Genomic DNA, 22417 nt, shown 5'->3' with positions numbered 1-22417 from the left:
GCACACATGTACATTTTTATATAGTCAGGGAGTTTAAAATATCTATTTATTATTTTGATTCTGCTAGGAAATTAGAGGGAAGCAGTTTTCCAAGGAAAGAGGTAAAAGTCCTTAGATCTAGAGAGACACAGGCTTTCCTAAATATCCAGGAGTTATTTCTCAAAGTACCTGTGAACTTTATAATATAAGAACTTGTATAATGTACATTGAAAAATCGATAAATACCCACCACAGAATTCTGTACAGATATACAATCGATACACAATACCATCACTTATAATGTATAAAATTCCATGATGCTCATACTTAAGGTTTCCAAATAAAATGCCAAAGAATAAATGAGTTTCTTAGATTTGAGAGGACAAGAAATGATGTTTTGAGAAGTTCCCTAGATGAGTCCCTGGTGTATATCTTGATTAGTGGAGCCTGGCATCATCTTTGGCCTGAATTGTGTTCCTTCACAATTTATACGTGGCAGTCCTGACCGCCAGAACCTCAGAATGTGACTTTATTTGAATATAGGGCCTTTAAAGATGTACTTAAGTTAAAATGAGGTCATTAGGGTGAGCTCTAATCCCCTAAGACTGCTGTCCTTATAAAAAGAAACAATTTGGACGGAGATGTGTACAGAGGGAAGTCCCAGTGAAGACAGAGGGATAAGATGGCCATCTACAAGCCAAGGAGAGAGGCAGAAGAAATCGATCCTGCTGACACTTTGATCCCGAATTTTAGTCTCCAGAATTGAGATTATATATATAGTGAGAAATAAATTTTCTGTTGCTGAAGCCGTCTACTCTATGGTACTTTGTTAGGGCAGCCTGAGCAGACTCATACAGCATCCTCAGAAGAAAAAGGCCATCCTGTTTGGGAATGTTAGTTGTCCGCTGTCTTGTGTCACAGACTGGAATTAATGTAATAAGTTGGATAGGGGAGATATTTCCAAAACATGAGATAATTTTTCCACACTCGGGTGGTGTGCCATAAGGTAGGAAAATTATCCTGGGCTGAAATTTTGTATTTAGTAAAGTGGATGAAGTTTTCCATGAAGATCATAGCAAATGTAAGTAGGGATGCTAAGTAGCCAGATTTCCAAGAACTCTTGGTAATCTTTTATATTCATTGGTTAAAATAATGTTTGAAATAAATGATTTCATGAAATTCTCAAGAATGTTGGCTTTTTTTTTGGAAGTTGCTGACACAAATACTTACTGATCCATTACTTTCTATACCTCTATTTGTTGATGTGGTGGCTTAGCAGAGCACTGAGGTTCTGAGCAGTACTGTCACATGACAGGCAATCAATACATATTAGTCAAATGAATTTACACAATGGACAATGCCAACTTTCTCACACATTTTTTACTAGTCAAATTTCATTGAAAAAAATTTGATTATGTTCTGCGGAAAAGATGGCCAAGAAAATTTTATTTGCAAATTGGCTAAAATTATTCCTCTTTCAAGTGTTTACTAAATATTATAAAAATGTTTATTTTACTTTTATAATTCTAAACATCCTACTAAATTATATGTTTAAAAGTTCTTGGCTTTATGTGATTATAGTTGTATAGAGGACAAGTTTGTTCAAAGAGACTATTATATCAATTATATAAATAAATTATAGCATCATAAAAAATGTAGAAGTAAAAGTGTATCAACAATTACATTCATTGACAGGTATTATGAGTTACAATAAATAGCATTGTGTTTTGATTTCTTTATAGTATCATGTTCTCTTTTTCATTTCAAAGAAGCATACAAGATTAGCATTTACAGAACTGGGAACTCAGACATAGAATTATATTTTATAATTTATTTACTATAAATCAAAGGACTTACACTTTATCTTGAAAACAGAATTTCCATTTATTTTTTGACCAAGGAATATTAAGAATCAATTTGAACTGTGACTATTCCATTTTAGCTATTTCTTTTGGACATTTCTTGGAACATATCATGTTATCTAAATAAATATTTTCATACTAATTTCAGATTTCTTAAGATATTGAAGAATTAGCCATGATTTTGTGATAACTAATAGAAAAGGCACTATGACTTTTCTTTTAACCTTTCTCAGCCTCAGCCTTGATCTATGAAATGGGAAGAGCATACTGACCTACTTTAGAAGATGTTTTAAAAGTCGAATAAATTGATGTATGTATAAGGTGTTTACATCAATGCACCATTTCAGTACAAGTAAGATTATTGCTAACTAGGCTGCCAAGATTTTGTGAATTGCTGAGTAGTATCAAGGTTTTCTTGGGCATAATCTAAACCAAGATCTTTTCAGCTCAATCTCATCACTACCAGAACAGAGAATATATTATATGTGAATCAAGGAAATCTTCAGAGTTCCTTCATGGATAGGTAATGCAGTGGTGGAAATTAACAGAAAAAACTGGATGAAAACTACAGGGAAAGGGCTGGCAGCAACAAGAGAGCGCGTGGTACAAAGGTGAAACCAGGAACAAGCGCTTCAGATGAAAGTGTGTCTTCTCCCAGAATTGTTCCCATTGTAAGTTTGTAATAATCCTGGAAATGACTACATTGTATGAACCAAACCAGACAATTGAAGCAGGTGTCTGGCATTAGGAGAGATGAAAATGGTTTCTCTTCTCTCTGCTATCAAGATGGGGGAGAGACATAATAGGAATATAGATCGATTCCAAGGTGAGCACCATGCCAGCTCTGTATAGCAGATGGAATTGTGCAAGGCATCCCACACGATTAAGAATGAAAAACAGTCAAAACAAGGAGGCATGATGTACAATAAAATAAAATAATTCTGTTTTCCTCTTGAATGTCTATTATGTTTCACAGATGTTGAGACCAGAAAGTGCCTATGTTTCCATTGCTAATGACCACCAAAATAAAATGTATGGTAAATTGAGACAGAACGAATAGTTTTAGATTGCTTATACATAAAATGGATGGAACTAGTGTGAAGGATAACTTTGCACACGATATTTCCTTCATCAGATGATGGAGATGAGAATGTGGAGACATTGTCTAAGTGATACAAAAATATATGATTCAACTTATGGTCAAATCTGAAAATTTTCAAAAACTTCTGGCATTTGAAAAGGTTACTGAAAATTAAACACATTGATGAAATATTTCACTGTCTCCTAATAGATTTGTAATAAGAGTCATTGCAACAATCATTCAAATTCATCATTGATGTCATATAGCCAAAATCAAATATTAATACTAAGCACAAGATTTAAGAAATAATGTTGGATCATATTTTCTCAGGATATTAATTTCATTCTTCTTGACAAAGATAAAACAGATACTTATTTTTACTAAGGATTATATAATTTAAATATAGTTTGTTTGTTTTTTTTTCTTGACCCTGTTTTGAAGCCCTGACTAGAGGCCAGTCAATTCTTCTTGAGCAGCTGATTAAATCCACATCCCAACAACTTCCCTTATCAGGCTCTCACACGCCAGGCCACCATGCACCTGCCCTAATTGCTCCAGGCCAGGTACCAGAAACCTAGAGACAGTCTCTATTCCCTGGAGCCTGCAAATTATTCAAATTAGCCAATCTGTAGGGAGCTCTGCAAACCTAGCTAACCCATCCCTCTTGCTAGATACAAGCTTCCCTCGAGAGCTCCAGATTGCTAACAGTCCTCCAGGGCGAGTGCTGTGTGGCCTTGCATGGCAGCCTTCTTTTGTTTGGAGATGTATAACCAAATGTTTACCTACTTGAATGTCATTGTGTTGTGTTCACTATCACAAGAGTCTTTAAATCTTGTAAAACAGGTATGGTGGACACAAAGGTGACAAAAAAATACACATTGTCTTTAAGCGTGTCTTGGTCTAGGTAGGAACCAAATAATGAGGAATCTGATGATGAGCAGCTACCATTTATTAAATACTATTATATGCAAGGAATGTTACATGGATCTTCTTTATTCCTTAAATAACCTTGAAATTCTGACAATATTATCATTCCATTTTATAGACCAATCAAGAGCCCATCATAATTGTTCAGAAAAAGGAGAGAGAGAAACCCTTAAAAGTAAATAAAGACCTTTGGAAACGGACTGGGGAGATTTTGAAGAAGATTCTGATGATAGAGTAGACACTTCTATGTAATCACCAAAATCCATTTTATTTTCCTTCTGAACACACAGGTAGCCTAAATTTTCCAGCTTCCATGAAGTTAGTTATAGCCATGCACAGAGATCTAGTTAATAAGTTATGACAGAAAAGGTATATGTTCTTCTAGCCTTGGCTCATAAAAGTCACTGAAGAATAAATCTCTATGCTTTCTAACCCTGTTGACTTCCTGGATGGAGATGACCCCCACAGTGAACTTGGGAGCCAAAGATTAAAGTTAAAGACAAAAGATATAGGGAAGACAAAAGATATAAGGAATCTGCATTTCTGAGTCAATATTGCAGAAAGACTACCAACTGGGAATACCTGTTTTTAATTGTGATGAGAGCGAGAAATAGATTGTATTGAATTAAGCCATTAAGTTTAAGGGGCTTGTCAATTACATCAACTAATTTATAAACTAACAGCCTCAATAAGATAAACGATTTCCAGTAGTTTGGCTTTGTGACCAGTGATTGTGGTTGGGCTACAAATCAAAATGAGAAATACTGGGAGAAATAGAGGTTCAATACAGTTTGGGGAAGGTCATGGATTTAGTTTTGGACATGTGGAGAGTAAAAAGGTTTGCGATTTCTAAGTAGAGGTCTTGTAAGGCAACTGGATGTACGCCGAGGGAGAAGTAAGACACCATTGCAGAGATTTCAATTTGAGTATCAGTGACACTAAGTCCACAGCTCAGCAAAAGACAAGTAGAATATAAGATGACCTAAAGAGAATACTGTGAAATAAAAGCCGAGGAAAAGATCTAAGTTACCACCAAGAGCAATGGCAATAAACTATTCAGTTAATTTCCTTTAAAAATAGTCCCTACCTTTATGATATTTAAACAACAGCAAAATAAACAAAAAAGCAGTATGAATATCAAGATATCAAGTTAAATGGAGTAGAAATAAAGCATTGGGATTTCTATTATAATAAAAGTATCCAATCCATTAAATGAGAGATAACCATGTTGGAGGAAAAGTAACACTGAGCATTGTCCACATTAGAATTTTAAATACTGATCATGAGAGATTGTATTCTGGTCAGACATTAGTAGGTTTGAAAATACTCACACGGCTTGTAGTAATTGGTTCATCTACTATGAAACAAAACTGGCTGGTACATTTATATCCTGTCCGTATAGCTACTTCCATAACCCAAGTGGATACCATTCTTTTAAATGTGTTGTCATGGTTTGATACTGTGTGTAAACATCTTTAATTATATAAAACAAAACAGATCCAAAAGAAGTCACTCCAGTAGGAATTTCATGGCAAATTCATCAGAGGGTCTTAACTTTATTTTTTAAATTATTATTATTTTGTAAAACTGATGATATGCCATACTTCATAACGAAACAAAATGGAAAGTGACTTCAGGAAAATAATGGATAAAAAATGTTATTCTTTAATGTTAATGAATCAAGAAATAGGTTTACATTTGACTAACAATCCAATTTCTAATCATTTATAGAAAAATTTATCTTAATGCCACTATCAACAAATGGAAAATCTTTGTGATTTACTATATTTTTATTGCATCATTCATTTATTTACGTTATCAACAATATAGACACATTCTTATTCTCTAAGTTTTATTACTAGAGAATGTATGTACCCACACAGTGTCTGAAACCTAGCAGAGTTCACCAAATATCCGTTAAATAAATTAATATATGACAAAGTATAAAAGAACTATTATGTCTTTGTACCCAAAAATCCAGTTCTTGTTTCCTTTAAGCTTGAGTTTCTTCTTCTTATTGATCCCTTGAATTCTCTGTAATCTTAGCAGACATTCTGGCTTTCCTAGGTTCTAAAGCAGAAAATATCTGAGAAACATCTCTTAGCTTACTTTGATTTCAAAATGTGTTTTATTGGCCAAAGCCAATTTAATCCAGGGCATCTGTCCTGGTAGGAATTAAAAAATAATGATACAATGTCATACAGCTCTAAGAATAAAATTGGCAGCATAAAAATTTTAAACTCTTTTCAAAAGGAAAGAGCAGAAATATTTTAAAAGACAAACAATTTATCTTTTAAAAAGTTGCATTTTAGAAAAAGGGAGAAAGAGAAGTTTTAAACATTATGGCTTTTTTGCATCCCTTCTTCACTGGTAATAATATAGCTCAAAATATAATTGGTAGGTGTTGAAAATGGCAAGCCATAAAAATTTGGGAAGTTTTATTTTCAAGTACCTAGGGAAGAAGTGGGGTTTGGCAGGCAATGGCTAAACCTTTAGAGTTTTTATTCTAGTGGCTAAACAGGACACAGTGAAGGTGAAACAAGAAACAATGATACCTTGACAATAGCGGACAACCCTGTTTGAAATACTCTATAATCTACATTTGAAGTGGCAGAATACACATCTGGGTCTCACTATTAGGCATTTTTCCAAATAGTGCTTGATTCGTATTTGACGTTTAAGAATAAATGTCTGGGGGTGGGCCCCATGGCCGAGTGGTTAAGTTCGAGTGCTCTGCTTTAGCGGCCCAGGGTTTCGCTAGTTTGGATCCTGGGCTCCGACCTATCACCTCTCATCAAGCCATGCTGAGGCAGCGTCCCACATAATACAACCAGAAGGACCTACAATTAGAACATACAACCATGTACTGGGGGGGCTTTGGAGACAAAAAGAAGAGGAAAAAAATAATAAAAGTCTAATCACAGTAGCATTTAAATAAGAACATGTTAGTTTATACCTCAAATGTGAGACAGAGTAAGAATACATTCCTCAAAATCAAAGCATTTTTATCCCTCCATTCTAGCCAATGTCTCTGTCCATATTCTGCTATTGCTCTGCCTGTCCTTATGGTTATTTAATGTTCCTAATAGCTGAAATTTTTAGATAACTTAACTTGACTTTCTAAAACTCATTCCAGTAAGGTTTATGAGAGAATACATTTACAAGATACACAAATCCACAAAATTCCCTAAATTTCATTTTTGTAGATCATTTCAGCCAACATTCTAATCAAATATTTTTCATTTTTTTTCATGGCCACCTCCAACTTCCATACAAGTTACTCAATGTCATGGTAAAGCCTATTTTGGAAAGACGTCTTAAAAAAAAAAAAAAAAAACTTCACAGGGTATGAATCATCGTCAACTGAACTTTGTTGTCCTGATCTTCAAACAAAAATTGACGCAGAGCATCACAGACATTGAGAGTCAAAGAAAAAAGTCACACTACTTGCGATACATAAAAGACCTCAGTAAAGAGAAACATGTGAGTGAAGTCATTTCCATTCAAAAAATTTCATTTCCTAGACATGAAAGGCCTCTAATTTTCTCCAAATGAATGTCAGTTCTAGTACATTTTGTGAGTAACTTCAGTGCTGTTAGATCCTGAAATATAATAAAATGACCCTAATATGGAATTCCTCAAAACATTTACTGGACTCTCCAGGAAGCTGTATCAGCCCCAAACTGGAAGTACTCCAAGATTGTTGCTTAGTAACTCTTTAAGGATATTTATTTAAAAGAATTACATCTAAATAAGTGAATCTATCTCATTTTTAATGATTATTTGAAATAGCATTCTTTCATGTCAGAGTTTTTCCCTCTTGAACCCATATTAGTCATTCTTTGAAGATGAATTGGGTTCTAGCAACTTCCCTGAACACCTGAGAGGAGTAAACCTTGGCTCCTTGCCATTGCTGCAAATACATTTATCTTCTCTCCACCTAATTAATGAGTCCTTATCCAGAGATCCCAATGTGATATAAGGTGTTAAATGACTGTGGACCACCTTGCGTAAAATAATGTCTACAATCATCACCATGGGACATGGTGTGCAAGTAAAACAGAAAAAGAAACTTGTTTCACCAGAGAAGCTGTCATCTTAAATTAATATAGTGTAAAATGGCAGAGCACAGATGTTTTGGTGTCTTTTCATTAAATTAAACCTATGAGCATAACACTGGGTCTCTGTTTTCATGTTGTGGCAGTGACTTCAACTCGACAGAGAAAGGTTGCTTACATAACATGTTTGGAATAAAAAGTGCCTATCACTCTTATTCCTGTAACTGTGAAGAACGGCTCGAGACTTGGTTATGGATCAATTTACTACTGCTACCAGGGACAAGTAGCTTCACTCACACCCTAGCATTGGCATAGAGCTTTTCCCTCCCTTTCTTACCCTACACCCACTCCCATCCCTTTTGACTGCTCCAAAACCACACTTAAAAGAATGAAAAGAGAACTGTTTCCACTACAAAGCAAGAGAAAGAATATTTAGAATAGGATTATACCTCAGCAGGTTAGGTAGGTCTAGATTGCATTTAGAACTACTACACTAAAAGCTACCCAACAGTGTCACTTGTCAATTTCCATCTATCGAACTCCATTTTCTATAAAGTTCACCCATATACACTTGTACTGGGACCATCATAGATGTCTCCAGCAGTCTTATCTCCAGAATGGCAGGCTGCTACCTGCTGTCCCATATAAACAATCATGTGTTTAATCTTGGAGTTCCTTGTTTCTCCTTCCTTGTCATTGGATTCTATCATAACTCTAATTCTCCAATGACACTTTGACTTTAGCCCTTATTTTTATTTTTCGTAGCCACTTTGTTTTGAACTTGCTGACCTTCACACTTTTCCAGGATGCAACCAACAAAAGGTGAGAGGTATCCTCCTGAAGGCATGAAGATGCACCACTCATCTCCTGCTGTGGAGAGCACAAGTGATGCAGGGCCCAAGCTGCTATGGTCTGAATCTACCACCAAGTTCACACGGAGGCCATCCTTCCAATGGGTTAATCTCAGGCAACAACTGAGCCTGTCAAGGATACTGAGGCAGGCCCATTTCCACAAGCTGTAGGACTCCATGGAAGGCAATACATTTCCTTGAAGGCAGAGGGCAGCAGATGGTGTCCAAGCTTTGCCGACAATCTCCACTGAAGACCAATAGAAGACCGAAATGAAATATTCTGCTTCTCTTCAGGTTCTGTTAGCAATTCAAGGAAATTAAATAGTTACTTTTATTCAAGTAACAGGAGAAATCAGTTTTTCAAGAGAAGTTTGCCTAACTCCAGTTTAGAATTACTTATATTCATATATTCAACACCTAATACGTTTCTAAGGAAAGGCCAGTGCTCAATAAATGCTTTTTAACAAATGAATGGGGGCCAGCCCGGTGGCGCAGCAGTTAAGTTCGCACGTTGCTCTTCAGTGGCCCAGGGTTCGCTGCCCGGGATCTGGGCTGTGGACATGGCACCGCTTGGCATGCCCACGCTGTGGTAGGCATCCCACATATGAAGTAGAGGAAGATGGGCATGGATGTTAGCTCAGGGCCAGTCTTCCTTAGCAAAAAGAGGAGGATTGGCAGCAGTTAGCTCAGGGCTAATCATCCTCAAAAAAAAAAAAAAAATGAATGTTCATTGAATTAACTGATATCAAATTTTCCATCATCCACTTTCAGTGAAACATGAACAGCATTGTGTATATCAGATCAAATTTTATGTAGAAAATAAGAGAGTCAGGGTTTCATTTTTAAAATAAATGCACTTTGAAAAAAGATAAAAATAAACAATTCATGAAAGAAATCAATATTAAGTAAGCACATGAAAAGATCCCCAGTTTTAAAATAATATAAGAGATAGAAATAAATGTATGAAAGATATATTTGAGATATTTATCACCTATCAGATTAGCACATGTGAAAAAGGGTCAATGCAGAGTGGTTAGGAAGATATATAGAAGTCAGCTGTTTTATACATTTCTGAAGTCATACAACCTCTTTTAGGAGGGTAATTTGACAATATCAAGATTTCAAATATATTTTCCTTTACATATATAGCAACTCTTAAAATAAAAATTTACAGGACCTGAATTGCCACTAATACTAATTAAGTAATTTGCATATCAGCCACAAAATGGAACACAATACAACCTAAAACATTAGGACGCTATCCATGTACTGATGAAGATAACATCATATATTGTACATGAGTATATAAATATCTTCCTAACTTTTAAAACTGGTTATTGACATGTGTGCATGCATGTGCGTGTGTGTATGTATGTTTGGTTATGGTTTTTTTAAAGTTTCTGGGAACCATTATTTATAGTATGATTTCATTTGGTGTTAAAATAATAATATGCATGCTTGTGTGCTAACGAAAAAATCAGGAAAGATCTGAATCACATTATTAACAGTGATTTACTTGAGGCAGAGAAGATTATTGGGGATTTTCACTATGTAGTTTATAAGATTCTGTATTATTGGAATGTTTTGGTAATAAGCATGAATAACTTTCATAATCAGGAAAGTAAAACCATTATTTCTAAATTCATTATAATTATGTAATATTATACATTCATAATTATAATATAATTCTTATATACATTTATACTTTTATAATTATGATTATACTTATTATGTCATTATACTTATGTTTATAGTTTTGGTCCCATTATGAGAGCTAATTCTCTTATTTCTATTTTAATAATTTTTGGCTCTGTCATTGAGCAGAAAACGCACTTGAATAACAAATAAAACTGGTGACTCATACAATCAAATCGTGTCACACTTGGCTGATATATATCTATATATTGTTAATCTAGTGTTTGTGTGTGTGTGTACATGCACACATGTATATATGTATATGATTCAAATATTTTCAACTATTTGGTTTTATAACAGACAAGTAGTTTCCTATGAACACAAAACTATTCTAAAAATTGTTGCTTCACGCTTTTATGCTCTTTGTAAGTAATGCCTTATCATGATGAAATAAAAATTTACTACCACTCTGTCTAGAGTTCATTCAGCCTATGAGCATTTATAGAGTCAAGGGATCTACTGAAACAGTCATTCCTTAGGGTCAATTTTCAACCTTTGCTTCCCTTTTAATGATTAAGACAATTTCATTGCCACCTATGTTTCCAATTTACACAGGGATACCTCAGAAGACCTCAAGGGCCCTGTTGACAGTCACTCAATCTGAAGGCAGAGGTAAATGGTCCATTGTGTTTCATTGAAGAGTTCTAACCAGGAACCGACAGGCTGTGGGAGTTGCTGCGGTATTAGATCATTTCACAGAGAAAGTACTATACTCTTTCGCACGTCTCCTTTTTTCCTCTACAAAAATGATGACTCATACATAATTGAAGGAATGTCATTTCAACACTACGGCTAGAATTTTGAAAATCTCAAACAGCTTGTATTTTTTTCATCAGACTATAATTCTTCCTTTTTTAAAATGTCTGGGTGTGGGGGAGGGATGAGTATTTTGGCTTTTTCTGTCATGAATCTTCTTGAACAGAAAGGCTCTCTAACTTCCCATGCCAGATGGAGGAGTAGCAGCATACTGAAGTGATTGGCAAAAGAGGGAAGAAGAATATTATAAATCATCCCAAAGAGGAGGCATATCGGGGGGCATCCTTGGAGAATTAGCCAAGCACGTGTGTAGAAGAAAATGGAACCAGGGTATTTATGAGTTGTTTTTACTCAGTAGATAAAAAGAAAGGCAGATATTCAAAGACAAAAGGAACTGTATGCAAGTCTGGTTAATATTATGAGGAACTATACAAACTAAACTGCATTCTTTTAATAATTATGAAACCTGGACAAAAAGTATAGACATTTGAAAATCCCTGTGTTGAAACTGCATTCACTATTGCCATACTCCTTACCAATACAAAAATATAGTGGATTTCTCTTCACAAAGAATAAAACAATTTATTGATGGCACTACAGCGGAAGTTGCTTGCTATGTATACTGTGATGAAGAAAACATGTTTGTCTTACTTTATTTTCAAATTGACTTCTTTTTAAAGGAATAATATAATTTTTTATCGCTGGTCAATATGATATTCCCAAATAATTGTCTGTGCTGTGTCATGAAAGATGCTAATATACCCAGCCTCTAGTATCAGTTAATATAGCTATAAGTAACCTCAGAAAATAATGAGCATTAAAACAGGAAAAAAGAAACTGGTAATAGCAGTTATCAAAATTCTCACTTTGAGAATGAGCTATCTGAAATTCAAACAAGCTAAGAAATGACATAGCCCAAGTTCACATAACTAATAAATAATATATCTGGGACTTAAATCTATATCTGTTTGGTTCTAAAGCCTATGTGTTTTATAACCATAATACTTTGCCTTTCCAATGGAACTGCTAAAATTCATTTTTTCTAGAATGTTGCAAAAGTGCTTTCTACACTGTATGAGAGAGAAATTATGTTATCACTTACGTCCTTTCATATTTTTGGACATTTTTAAATTTGAGTTCCTGTAACATTACTTTAAATTATTTACTTATTTATCTTCTACTTTGTACCCAAATTGATTTAATGAATTTAAAATCTAAAAATGACAAGTTCTGATTTACATGACTTTTACTCCTTCATTTTTTTGTAAAGTTTCCCTACGTAATAAAGAAATTAGAAGTGTATTTAAAAAATAATGTATTCAATGACTGCTGGGTTCACTACATATTAAATGAAGAATATAACAAATACAAATCAGTCACCTGAATGTGCTGATCAAAATTAAATGTTGCTGGGACAAGGAGATGCGTTTCCCAGTCAACATAAGAGATGGTGAATTTTCTACGCAATTTGCTCATATCCTATATTTATTTTATGGACTGCTACTTTTAATCCCTCATAGTAATTTCTTTGAGTTCTACTTCTCTGCTGATTTTCCTAATTTTTCTATTCATTGCAAGCATATTATTCTTTATGTCATGAGCATAGCTATAATAGATACTTTAAAGTCTTTGTGAATTCAAAAATCTTTATCTTGACATTGGTTCCCTTGAAGGTCAAATTTTGTATTGTCTCCTAGACATTGTGAAAATTTTGGATTCTATCATATTCCTCCAAAGAGTGTTGACTTTTGTTGTTCGTTTAGCCATCAATTAACTTGGTTGGAATCAAATTGCAGACTCTCTTGGACGTCATCTCAAATCTCCGTTCAGCACTTCGGTTCTTGCCTGGGCTGCTTGATGTCTACCCCAGAGATGCATGGTTCACGAGTCAGCCAGAGATTTGAGCAATAGTTTATGCACAGAATGTAAGACTCCCTAACTATGACTCCATCTTTTCTGAGATTTTCCCCTCATTTTCCAGCAGTTGTGATTGCCTGAAACCAGAAAGTTTGTGGGCTTTTCATCAGAGATTTAGCCACCCCATACGGCATAAACCAGAAACCTTCAGGCTAAAAGTGCCAAATTAAGAAATTTTACCTATGCTACTCTTCATCCAATTGTTGATTTCCCTCCTAAATCTTACTTCTTGTTACAAATGCCTTAGATATTTTTCTTTGGATTTCATTTTTTGCTTTTCTAGGAAGAAATTTGTATAATTTTAACCTTACATCATTCGTATCAGTTCTATGGTACATTAACATAATTCTTGGGTTACAAGTAACAAAAATACAACTCAGTCTATCTTAAACAAAAAAGGGAGGCGAATGGCTCACAGTACTAAAATATTCAGAGTTAACTTCCAGCAAGCTGGATTAAGATTCTCAAACAATATCACCAGAAATTTGCTTTTCTTACATATGCTATATTTTGGCTTTCATCTTCTTCACTGCCTTTGTTCTGAAGGATCCTCACCCCGTGTGGTTTTCAGAACTCCAGACCTGTATGCTACCAGATTAAGGACCTCAGCAGAAAGAGAAAGCCTGATATCCACTGGTTCCAAGAAAACTCTTGGAACTATCTTCTGTGTTTTTGGCTGGTTGACTAATTCCTAAACTAATCCTTATGACTGTGACTGACCAAAGGTGGGTCATGTGTTTGACCCCTGGACCTAGCTGTGAGTTCAGTCCCAATAAAGCCACATAGCCTGAGGCTGGAGGAGAGTGGTTCCCTAAAGGAAAATCAGACAGTTATACTAAACAAAAGAGAGGATGGTAGATAGGTCAAACAATAGAATCTTTCTACTGGCACAGACAGCAAAAGAAAAACACGTCACACTGAGAGAAGGGAAATAACCAGTAACAGATGTGACAAAAGCAGGCTCTTGTTCATTGTTAGCTCTCTCTTTAGTCCTCTTAAGCGCCAAGTCTGAGGTCTCCTCTTGAGCACATTTCCATTCTTTGATTCTTTCCATTAGAGTTCTGATCTCCTTTACCTTTGCCAACAGAAACAGAGATCTAGTTCAGTTTCATTTTACCAACATAATCAAATTATTTTCCCTTTGCTGCACCGCAACAGCTAGCCACACATATCCAGCAAAAACTTCTGCCCTTCTAAAAGACTTCGAATACTACAACACCTTTGTTGACAACAATGACTATAATACACTAAGAAAATAAAACAGTTTCCACGTAACAAAAAATCAGTAAATACAAACATTTTGTAAATAAGAATACGTAAATAAAAGAATAGTTCTTTTGGATTACAAGATAATTTTTTTTTTTTTTGAGGAAGATTAGCCCTGAGCTAACTGCTGCCAATCTTCCTCTTTTTTCTGAGGAAGACTGGCCCTGAGCCAACATCTGTGCCCATCTTCCTCTACTTTTATATGTGGGACGCCCACCACAGCATGGCTTTACCAAGCGGTGCCATGTCCACACCTGGGATCCCAACCGGCGAACCCCAGGCTGCCGAGAAGCGGGACGTGCGAACTTTGCTGCGCCACCGGGCCGGCCCCTAATTTTTGTTCTTTATGTGATTCATACAGATATGTAAAGAGAATATACAATTTTAGTAGCTTGGGGTAAAAATAAATTCACGTTTGTTTTAATGTGGGCATCATGATGGCTCTCCATCCCCAACTAGTCATCAGGGAGTCTATTTTTTTTCAGGTTGATCTTTCCTAGGTACTGTGCATTCATTAGACATCTTTGCAATATTCGAACTCCATCCAGTGAACACACTTTTAATACTATTACTGCTTATTTTCTCTCTACTAATCATCCCTACAGGGAGAGAGCCTTTAATTGTTTTCACTGATCTTTGAAAGTTCTTTTTTGTCTCCTATTTGGAAAGAGCCACCTCACATCTGTAGGTTGACCTCCAGTAGTCTGTTAAGACCCTCAGCCTTCTAATTCCCCTCTCTTACCCATGTCATAGTTCATTACATGCAGAGGTCCATTGTAGTAAGCAGAAATGCTGGTTCTTACTTTTCTACCATAAGAGGCTGTCCATTAAACAGAAGATTTCCTTGAGATTTTATATTAGCGTAACTAGGTATGTTTTTTCCACTTTCAGATGCTTGCTCTGTAAATAGAGGCAGAATCCCAAAGCAAGAATTGGAAATGGGAAGCTGTTGTCTCATTCATACACCTTCTGATAGACATGCTTTCTGCTTTCCCTATAAACGAGACTATCACCCCATAAGAACTATTGGTGTCATACTCTATCATATCAATTGGCCTTTACTATTTTCTCCTATCATTGAGTGAAAAAAAGATGTAAATTATGATTGGGCCAGATATATAAAGCCAAAGTATAAACTCAGTTTCAAAAGATGGACTACTTTACTCATTCACAAGAGGAAATAAACTATAGCAGATGTTTATTTTTCTACTTGTCTATGAATCACCATACGAGAATTAACAGAACACTGCCTCATGGCACATATGGCAAGTGTGTATATGTATGTGTGTGTATGTGTTTCCACTCATTTGTACACTCATATGGATAGATTGATGTTTATATAATATATATCATATTTCTTGGTACAGTCTTGCATCAGCAATTTATTCATCTAACCCGGGAACGGTGTTAATTGCTCTATTATACTAATGGTTTATATAGAATCCAGCCTTCAAATGAGCTTCATTTAAAGTTGGCAATGCTAGTTCACACCTGCAAAAAGGTGAGTCTTTTCCTCCTAGCTTGGGAATAGAGGATGCTGTTTCTCATCACTTGGTATATACATAAAGAATAATATTTTTGGTTGCTTTGATTATTATGCACAGCCACAAGGCAGACTTTGTGTTAAAAGAAATTTACTAAAGAACTTCAGGGGAAAATCGTGGCTCTCACAAAGTAACCACATGCTGGGCAGGATGTTTATTTAAAACATTTGTTTGAATACATATGAGGCAGAGTGAATAGGATTACAGAATTATCCTGCTTGTAAATTCATCATTGCATTATTTAGATAGAATTTGTCAACTCAAAAAGTACATAATTTTTACCTTTATTAAGATATTTTATTAATACAGATTATATTTTCTGGCTTTGTATAACATGAATAGACAACATTCAGCTATTTATGGGTAATCTCATTCTCACACTTAGTTTATTTGAGTACCATAGATTAAGTAATTTACAGATATGAGGGATAATCTAACTCTAGCTCACAAAGTGTGACAGTTGAAGTATTAGCTAGTAGCAACCTCCGTTGATCCAAGATGAAACAACATCAATGATTTGGAGGCTTTGAACCATTCCACCACTTTCAATGTGACACTTTTGTTTCCCACCCCAATACGAGGGTCATCTTACAGCTCCCTACCAAAGCATAAGCTCTGTGAGGGCAAGGGCCTTGCTCATCTTATGCATGTCCTAGTCCAGAGTATTTAGAATGCTATCTGGTTCAAGACATACCCGTTTTAACAGGCGAGTGAGTGAAAAAAGAAAACCCAAATGTTTATTTAGAATTTCAAAGTGTATGTGTGTGCACATATATGTGCATGTATGTTTGTGTGTATGGGCGTGTATGAGAGAGAGAAAGAGAAAGCAAGACTGAGTATGCACTGAGACTCTATTTCTAACATTAAAAGCTATTCTGACCTCAGAGGTTCTGCAAATCTGGGCCTTTCGTGGGAATTATTGAGTTGATAATTTGAAGTGATGAATTCTTTGTTGAATAGCTATGCCTTCCCAGAGTTCACATCCACATTGTGTTTATTGAGCATCTGCTGTATGCCTACAGGGACTCTCAGAGGGACTGGGGATATAAGGAGGGAAAGCTTATGTTTATCTCACTATTTTCATAATATGATAAATAATTGTTGTCTTTAACTGCTTCAGCAAGTAGTAATATCTTAAGGCATTTCCTCAGGAGTTAAAAAAAAAAAAAAAGAGCCTAGAATAAGAAGCACTACTGTGAGATTCAGTTCATTCTTTTCCATTAGAATAGTTTAACTTTCTTTTCCAGGCCTCTAAACAATTAAGAAAATAATAGGTGAGATAGAAGAAATGTCGTTTTGATCTCATCCCCACTCTTGGTCTTATAAATGCTATCATCAGTTATTTAGTATTACTGTTGAGACAAACCTAGATACAGAAAAAATGCCTCCTTTCTATATATAAACCCAATCAATGCAACAAACAAAATGAGTGCACTTAGGAAAAGAAATCAAGATATACTTACCCTTTATTGTAAAGATGACTGCAAGATAGCAGAAATTGCTAAAAACTGACATAGACTCCTTTTTAATCAAGTTGCCTAGATAAGTATGGGCTCAAACTCAGAACAGCTTCTGTGCTATGTTGGTCTGAATGGAGAAAATAGATGCAGAGATCATAAATTAATGCCTGGAAACAGCCTGTGAACTTCTGCCAGCAATAGCTAATTTGCAACAATTGGGGTTTCATGAAAATGACAGTTTCGGTTGGCATGGGGAGGCAAGCAGAGCCATTCAAGAGGATGGAGAGCATGGTGCCTGCCAATTGGTGTTGGCAGGGGATTGTCAACCCACTGAGTACCAGAACTCGTCAGCATATTTAATGTTATGAGCACAGACATTGTCTTTAAAAACATAAGCCATGAGAGGGCAATGTGGGCTGCAGACTGCAGAGAATAGCATTCCAGGCAGGTGGATGGCACAAATACTGGTAAGAGTTGTGGCAAATGGGAAACAGAAATAAAAAGGAACCAGATACCAGGAGAAAGAGGTGAAAGACCAGAAGGAAAGTGCCAAGAAATGTGAGTATAGGATTTCTAATAATATTTTTCTACTTACAAAAGTAGCAAATGTTGAACACAAGAAAGAGAAAAAGACACGTAGTGTTAGGAAATACAGAAATGCGCAATGTGAATAAACATTATTCTACCATGATCACCAAAAATGGTACTGTTAAAACTTTATTCCAAGATTTTTCTAGGATTCTTAGCTCAAGAATTCAAAACAATGAGAGATGCTGAGTTATGTTAGAAAAATCTGTTATAATGAAGATAATATTAACTTTCCTCCTGCACATGTTTTGTGTTATGAACAACTAATCTGTAAATTAGGGTAATTGCAACAAAGTACCAAAAATATTATGGAGACCTTCTATTAATTTACAGTTTCACCTACACTACAGCAAATAGACATTTTCAGAATAGTTGCCTATGTGTGTATATTAATGTTAATATAATTATAATTTAATGTATACATATTAACATAATATAGTAATATAATATAATATTTAATAATTTATATGTATATATTAATATAAAATTACTGAGACTATAAACTAGTTCTAATTACATTACTTTAAATTCCTCGGCCTCAAAATGAACCAGTGTTATGTGTCAGGTGTTATATTCATTACATAAATAGTCTTACTAAGTCTTAGGTATGTCATGCTTTTTTTCAGAATTGGAAATACAAGTAAGAATATATAATCAGGTTTAGTGGGATAAAATGTTACAGCAATAACTGACGAGTTTTCCTACTTTGGGCTTCCTGGAATTTCTCCACTTGTATCCATGTCATCTCTTGCCTGGCTATTGAAGCCCCAATGTCCCGTACAAAAATTCTGCTTTTAGAGGCAGTGACTCCCACCTGCCCTCCAATCTTCCCTTCTCAAACCCAGAATACGGAAAGATACTCTCTAGGGAGGGAGGAGGAGAGGTTAGAGAAAAGGGAAGAGAAGTAGGCTCTGGAGCTTTGCAGAAGTAGAAAGGGGCTCTGCAATGTAGCAGGGGTATCTGATTGGGATACTGAAAGATGATGAGAGTAGGAGGTGGTCTTTCCACATCCTTTGGGGCCCAGAATGCCATAGAGGAAAAAAAAATCCAAATTTTCCAATATTTCCAATAAAGTTTCAGGCTTTAGTTAAGAGAAAGAAGATACTGAGAGGCTCGAGAGTATGATGATGAACTACAACCACAACATGGATGTTGAAGCCTGGGAACCCCTGTAGGTACCAAGTCAAACAAGTGTCTTCTACATCTTCAGAACCACAAACTCCATGGACTCTGGTAAGAGAGAGGATGGCCTCAGATCTACCACCTTGCACCCAAACTGATTGCATAATGGTAGATTAGGTTTTTTATCATCAAGTGGAACAAGGCTTGAGATTTCTTTTTAAATTCAGTTACAGAATAGAAGAAAATTACCTTATTTACACCCTTCAGTATCCAAACTCAACAAACCTGTACACTTATTTCTAATGTATTTTAGAGCTGCTACTTACATTCTCAATTAATTGCACAGTAACTCTATGCCCTGGGTGTTATTGGCCCCCACTTTTATTCATTCACTGTAGAAAAAAATGTATTAGGGCTACTAGGTGCCTAATCTGTGCTAGATTCTGGATAATCTCTGTTATATGACACCTCTGTGCCCCGTATAACAACTGCTGTGCCAAAATTAACTCCAACCATTTTTATAGCAACAAGTTTGAGACAGTGCCTCCTGACAACCACTTCCATCTCAGCAGCCTTGGATACTTTGCATGTGCAAGCTGGAAATGTGGGGAAGTTACCTCAAGCCATGGAGTGACTCTTGACAAATGGGGTTTGGGAGCTAGCGGATAAATGTTCCCTGGAGTAAACAGTTCTGAACTACATGGTTTGTGGCATTTTAGAATCTCTTGACATGACTGATCCTCAATTGTCCACAGCAGTGACCAACTCACCAATAAACCTCCTTCTTTATGTCGCTCTCCCCAGTTCCTCAGTCTGCTCCTTGCCATTACTTCCAAAATAAACTATCCATAGACTAGTGTGTATATGAGGGTGTCTGTGTATGTGTTGGAGAGAGAGAAAGATGGCACTAATTCAACAAAACAGGTATAACTCTTGGTCTCAGACAGCTAATGGTTTTTGTGGAAAAAATTTAAAAACTAGATATTAGAGAAATTTAGACACTCTTTTGAGACTAAGTAACTAATGAGAGGTGCAGCTGGAATTGGAACCAGGACTGCACATTCTCAAAATATGTTCTTTCCACTATAAAATGGAAACCAACAGTTTATGGCGCTATAGTCTATGTTGCAGTATTAAGATTAAATTTGCCATCATTAAGCATACTATATGTTCTTCAAAACAGGCAATGATATCACAGGAGTGAGAGAAATGAGATATAATATAAAATGATTTAGGTTGAGATTTCTGGTAGCAGGCTCAAAGAAAGAAAGGAAGTTTGGGTCAAGAGTCACAAGAAGAGAGTATGGGAAAATAAAAACAAAAATAAATTCTGTTGAATTTGCAGAGGAGATGAAGTCAATGAGAAAAACATGAAAGAATTCATACAGGGGCCAGCCCAGTGGTGCAGTGGTTAAGTGTAGGGTTCGCAGGTTTGGATCCCAGGTGCATACCTGTGCACTGCTTGTCAAGCCACACTGTGGTAGGCGTCCCACATATAAAGTGGAGGAAGATGGGCATGGATATTAGCTCAGGGCCAGTGTTCCTCAGAAAAAGAGGAAGATTGGTGGCCGATGTTAGCTCAGGGCTAATCTTCCTGAAAAAAAGAATTCATATAAACCATTCGGACCCTCAAATCCAAGTAACTTAATTTCTTTCCAACCAAAAATTAAAAATAAAGACTTCAGAAAAAAATACATATTTGAAATTACCAAATTAATTAGTTTGAAAATCTCTACTAAAACTTCAGGGGCATGTCTTTCTATCGTATTGATTCTGCCAGATATTTGTGGATATTTTATTAGAGACTTTATAGAAAGAATATTTTTCAAAATTAATATAGGTGGTCTTTAATTATACATATTTCAATTTCAATGTTATTAACATTCTATGATGACATTCTAAAATGTAGGCACTATTCATGATATCATTTTCTTCTGGTCAAGACTTCAGTTTAAACAGTATTGTCATATTTATAGAAAAATATGCAAGCAATCATTAATATTTTTTTAAAGTTCTTAGACAGAGTTTTAGAGTCCTCTTAAATGCCTTGAGATCACAATTGAAAGTCTGGAGGATATCATGAAGCAGGAGCTAGATGGACCCAAGTGCTCCTACTTGGTTTCAACTGGAGCACCGTTCCTTCCTTTAGTAGGTTGCATTAGCTTCCTGGTAAGATATAATTCATAGAAACTCATTTTATTAAAATAATTGAGAAGTAGAAAAATTAAATTGATGATACCAAAGGAAAAAATGTAGTCATTTGAATTTAAAATAATTGAGAGAAAATTGTAAATCTCCGTATGTCAAAAATTTTAAATCTTTAGCTTGATTTGCAAAATAACTAGATTTAAGAAGGCCTTTGGTGCTAAAAGAATAAACGCAAATAAACATGACATTCTAGAAATGTGTGGTTGGGCATCCTATATACAAGGTACGATAAAATTAGAGACGTTTGGGGCCGGCTCCGTGGCCGAGTGGTTAAGTTCGTGCGCTCCGCTGAGGCGGCCCAGGGTTCGGATCCTGGGCGCCGACATGGTACCGCTCGTCAGACCACGTTGAGGCGGCGTCCCACATCCCACAACTGGAAGGACATGCAACTAGGATATACGACTGTGTACGGGGCGGGGTTGGGCAGATAAAGCAGGAAAAAAAAATTAGAGACGTTTGATAGTTTTAATCACGGTGATTTTAACAAATTCCTTCAATATTTATTGTCAGGCACCTTCTGATAGATGGGGCTGCGCTGGTGAACCAAATGCTCTCTTGGGACATTTTAGAGGAGAAAAGGAGACAACATTAAGGAACAAAATAAATAAGTAAATTATATGTGTTAGGTTGTGTAACAGTTTCCTATGGCTGCTGTAACAGTTTAACACAAATCTGGTGGCCTAAAATAACGCAGACTTATTCTCTGACAGTCCTGGAGGGCAGATGTCTGAAATCAGTCTTATTGGGCTACAGTCAAGGTGTCAGCAGACTTCTGCGTGAGAATCTGTCTCCCTGCATCTTCCAGCTTCTGGAGGTCACCGCGTTCTTTGACTCATGGCCCCTCCCTCCTATCACTCCAATCTCCTTCCTCATCACATCTCCTTCTCCTCTCTGGATTCAAACATCATCCCTTTTTCTCCCTCTTTAACTACGCATGTGATTGCATTTATGGCCTAGTCCACACGAATAATCCAGGATAATATTCCCATTTTAAGATCCTGAATTCAATTCCATTGCAAAGTTCCTTTTGTCCTATAAGGTGACATTCCCAGATTCCAGGGATTAGGACCTGGATATCTTTAAAAGTAATCACCACAAGGGGT

The sequence above is a fragment of the Equus przewalskii genome, chromosome 2 (assembly GCF_037783145.1).
Source record: "Equus przewalskii isolate Varuska chromosome 2, EquPr2, whole genome shotgun sequence".
Classification (NCBI taxonomy): Eukaryota; Metazoa; Chordata; class Mammalia; order Perissodactyla; family Equidae; genus Equus; species Equus przewalskii.
Note: the sequence above shows the minus strand (reverse complement) of the source record.